The sequence below is a fragment of the Rhopalosiphum maidis genome, chromosome 2 (assembly GCF_003676215.2).
Source record: "Rhopalosiphum maidis isolate BTI-1 chromosome 2, ASM367621v3, whole genome shotgun sequence".
Classification (NCBI taxonomy): Eukaryota; Metazoa; Arthropoda; class Insecta; order Hemiptera; family Aphididae; genus Rhopalosiphum; species Rhopalosiphum maidis.
Genome location: NC_040878.1, coordinates 76,361,963 through 76,367,296, shown reverse-complemented (window position 1 = coordinate 76,367,296; position 5,334 = coordinate 76,361,963). Strand labels below are relative to the sequence as shown.

General features: G+C 23.5%; 1 protein-coding gene across 2 annotated transcripts in view; it reads right to left on the bottom strand.

Moving 5' to 3' along the window:
• Nucleotides 1-5,334, bottom strand: part of LOC113551152 (protein furry) — a 110,923-nt gene that overhangs the window by 90,586 nt on the left and 15,003 nt on the right. The gene's annotated exons all lie outside the window — the stretch shown is intronic.

The window sequence follows — 5,334 nt, the reverse complement described above, 5'->3', positions numbered from 1 at the left end:
TTAGACACGATAATTTAATTTATCCATGTTCTAACGTTTTTAAAAACTTTATTTTTTTACTTACACTTAGATTTCAAAAAATTTTATAATGTGTCGTATAACATCGATCATATAGAATTTACTATTTATTAATAAATGTTAATATTTTTTCCTCTTACTAATAAATATTTTTAGTCTGCGCTTGTTAAAATAAGCATTATAAATTATAACGTCTATACTCTATACCTATAACATAAAAATAATAAAAACCAATCTTTTTTTATCAATACATACATTTTATATATGTAGAAGGTACTTAATATATTTTTGAACAATAATTGATAGTTTACATGTCCACTTACAATACTATTGTGTTTTGATATTAGCTGTATAACCAAACATACATTATAATGGATAGAAAATACTCGCTTTGATAATACTATAATAAAAATGTGTAACTATTTGTAGTAATTAAAAAATAATGACTATATTTCTTCTAAATTTAGACTGTGTAATAGTTTTTTTATAAGTATTTATTATAATATAATAATTATTATACTTTCATAAATCATACACTAGTCCTTTTACATATTATATCCACTTCAATTTAAATATATACATTTTGAATTTTAAAAGAAAGTGAATAATTAGATACATAATGGTAATGTGAACATCTAATGAAAATTTCAAATACAATCATTCATTTTTAAGTTAACAAAACAAACAAAATCAATTTAATTGAATACTAGTTTCGTGCAAAGATTCCCGTTTTCCCTTAATTTTTTTTTCGTAGTTATTTGATGTCTTTAGAATTTTTAATCTTAACCTATTTAAAGTGTAAAATAGATCCAATATTCTATTAGGAACCACTCTCAAAGTTAAAAATCGAAACATTTTTTCGACTACTCATCGTGTATACATAATACATAGACAAAACACTTCATTGTAAAATCAATACATTCATTGCTACACTCAGAATTTAAAATTATAATGATAGATTTTAAATCTTAAATATTATTAAATGCTTAAATTTTATAAATATAGTTCAATTTAAATAAATTAAAAAAATATTTACTATATCTAATATACCTCGCAATTATAGAGTGATTCTAAAATATGTATTTCTACGGTAAATATTTAAATGTACATGCTATTATATAATGGACAGTAAGTATAAATGTTCAATTTCAAATTTGGGGAGAGTTTAAGTTTTTAAAGTTGTACCGTTGTACATAAGATGATAAGTTCTAATTCCAATATTTTGAAATAATTATTAATTATGAAACTGTATCAAAAAGTATATAATAAAATATTTACTAATATTACTAAATTAAAATAAATATGTCTGCAACATAATAACAAAACAATACAACATAAGTTATTTTGTAACCATAATTTGTCTTAGGTTACAAATTTAAATAAATAGTAGGTATAAGTCTATTATTATGTTTAGGACACGGAATTAAATGTAAAACATTATTTTCTGAAAAATATTACTTTCAGGCTTTCGATTCATCCATAAACAAAAACTTAAAAATGAATAAACTTTTTAAACTGAGTACATTTTTTGTAAATAATATAATAATGAATAAAAATTTACCATAAGCTATACCACAAAAAAAAAGGAAAACTAAATAGTTTCCTATAAACTAAACAGATGTAGCGGTGTTTATGTAATTATATAATTTTTTGACAAATTAAATTTTTGTCATACGGGAGCAAATAATATAAATTAAAAGTACATATATAGAAATATAATTTTTTTTAAGACTTGTATCAATCACAATATTGTCAAATTTCGTTAGTTTAAATAATACAAATAGATTTTTATTCAATCATTTTTTTTATTTCTCATTAAGATGAAAAAAATAAAACAAACAAATTCTAAAAGCAATATTTAAAGTTTCAAAATACTATTAGTGTAAGAAGTCGTATTGTTAAAGGCATTTTTTTTTTGTTTTTTAGGACATTAAATTCTACGCCATGGTAATGATAATGAATTAAAGAGATTCGATTTCGGTCCGTTTTTAGGGAGTTTAATAAAGCAATTTTTTAAGTACGTGCACGTATGTCGTAAAAGTATGTGCGTGGTCCGTGATCATTAGTGTGTGTGATTGTAATCCAAAATAAACAGCGGGAAACTCCCGATGCCCATCACGCATGACACAAATATTAGTTATTTTGTTATGTTTTTATTTTTTTCTAAAAGTATTAATCGTTACGAAATTGTAATCTCATTTCTCACAAATTTATCCATTATAATCTGTGAAAATATATTTGAATTAATCATGAAGTTTACTTTAAAATTACTTTTTTATATTTTTAATTTTTTTTTTTTTATTTCAATTAAAGTATTAACATTTTATTTCAACTTTTAAAAAAATGTTAATAATAAAAAATATTTAAAAATGTATAAATTATTTATATTAATTATTAATGACACTCACACATACAACATACTGTGTTATTGATCACATTGATACAGTTATTGGATTGTTAGTAAATGTGTATATCTAAGATTATAGATGCTATATAGGTATATAGGTAAATACTAATTAAATATATACTTACAAAAAGTACGAATAAGTACTTAGCCTAAATAGTTTGTCAATAGCTGTCCCTATTTAAAACATTTTTATTTATTATTTAACATGATATTATTTTGTTTTTGTTTTTGCTTTAATTTTTTTTTTCATATTTTATTTAAACTTAACTCGGTTGAGATAAACAAAAATAATTTTTTTAATACATGCAAGTATTCTGGGTTTAGGTTTAAAAATAATAGTTTAACTTCTCTGCGAACTACTCCATACAAGGGGTGAACATTAATCCACATTTACATTTTTTCCTGCTTATGTAAAATACCTTGGGTTTAACTCCTATTAACTAGCTTAACTATCCAAGTCTTAAAAGTAAAAATCCTGTTAGAATCCTGGCATAATGTTCTAAGTTTTTCTTATGAAATTATAAAGAAATATTATTACCTATTGCCTACACTTATAACATTTTTAGCTAGTTTAATAGATATAACACTGTTACATATCAACAGTGGAAATGACAAATTTTGTAAAATGTAACCCTCACCACTAACGAAATAAAGATTTTAACTGACAATGATAAATACACATTAGCCCTAAGTAACATAAACCTCAAATCATTCTTTATTAGTTCTTAAAAAATGTTATTTACGTGCGTTTATTAATTTAATCTTTCTATAAAAAATTATCAGTAAAATTATATATATAACAATGGTACAGCCTAAACAGAGTGATCACTAATCATGCTTACCCGAATATTTCCCTTTTGTAATAAAATTCGTTTAAAGTCCATACTTTAAAATTCTCAAGAATTTTAATACTACCTAAAGTAACATGTTATACAAACTTCTGTTTTTAATGTGAGAATCCCTTTTTTACTGTAAATTATTTAAAAAAGAGAAATTATTTTAAACATTTTGATGTTCCTAATTCTTCAAAATCCAAACTAGTTTTTCAGCTATTATCATATTTACAATAACGAAAATATTCCCTAAGTTATATAAAAATATAAAATAGATGTAATATTAAATCTTATATTATTTATTACACTTAGACCACTTTTACAAATCATAAATATTAATCGATAAATATTTATTACAATTTTTTTTATATCACCCTAGTTTCCATATCTTCCAAATCCATTATCAAGAACTTAACATCTTAATAGCTATACAAGTTAGATATTAAAGGGATTGGAAGCGATGATTTCCTGTCTTAGTCTAACACACACGCAACATAGGATTATAGACGTGTTCTATTTCCAACATACCGATTGATATAATGAAGCGATAAGAATTCTGAATACAGATTTGAATTCGTCGTCAAGTCTTCTTGATATCAACTTTCCCAAATTTTTGATTTTTTGATTTTTACTACTCCAAAAATTGAAATATGTCAATTTTTTAATATAACGTTTTTCGGATTTTGGGAGGATAAAATCAAAAATGTGGGAAAGTCGATCTCAAGTACTTTATGACGAATTCAAATAGGTCTATAATCCTATATTGCGTGTGTGTTAGATAAAGACAGGAAATCATCGCTTCCAATCCCCTTAACTCAAAAACTACTCATTCAAATTTTGGTTTTGATATTTTTAAATGTTCAATAAAAAAAACTTCTAGATAAAAGAGATTCTCGTTTGAAAAACAAAAAAATTGAAGCTTGTATTACCACATGATATGGTCCTTAAGTATATATATTTTTTTTTTAAATAATTTTTATTTACAATCTATATTTGACAATACAATAAGTAAACTTTATGATAGGATTTTTTGGCATGAGTATAACATGATAAGAGAAAATATACGCTGATATGTCTCTAGTTATGTAAAAATAAAGTGTATAATTAATCTGCAGAGTTCAAGTGTAAGTATATTTGAAAATTTAAAAATAAAATTTTGAATAAAATGCGCAAAAATACTAAAAAATTAATGTAAAGCATAAAATTTCCTAAAAATTCAAAATAAAAATTGTGCCATTAAATTCTATAATTCACGAATCAAATTTCTGTAAAGACTAGCCTCGAATATGAGCATTAGAAAAAAAGATACAAATGCATCAAGTTTTGGGCCCTAGTTATAACTAACATAATTTATTTAAGTCATGTAAATTAGTATTTGTATATTTTTAAACGCGTTATTATTTAATAATTTTATAATATATATAATTATTATTGAATACGGTAGTTACTTTTTACAATAAATGTGAACTAATTATAAAATTAAATATATATAAAATATAAATACCTAATAATAGTATACAAAATAAAATCTGATATATATTGAATCAATTATTATTAGTCATTAAGAAAATTATAAATAATTACCTATAATTTTAATATAAAAATAAACTTAGTATGGCAAATAAAAATAAATACAGAAAAATTTGTTTATGTTCACTTTAAAAAGAACAGACCCTCCACCTGTTTACTTTCAGGGTTCTCAAATTTCATCATCTCCTAACGTCAAATATTTCGACATTACACTCGATAAAAGACTAACTTGGTGCCACAACCTTAAAGCAAAAAGAAAAACCTTCAACAGCCGACTACATCTACTTCGTCCAATCTTGAAATCAAAACTTCCAATCCATACCAAACTTATTATGTACAAATCCTTTTTGCAACCAATATAGGCATACAAGCATTCTTGTCGATTACCCTCCGTATGATAACCTCCGCACCCTGATTTGTATCAAATTTAACACTACACTCCGGCTTAAAAATCGAATCAGTTAACCAACTAGCAACCAAATATTACAGATATTTTTATTCCAAATTAGTAATTACATTACTATACTAACCCATTAGTATATGAAA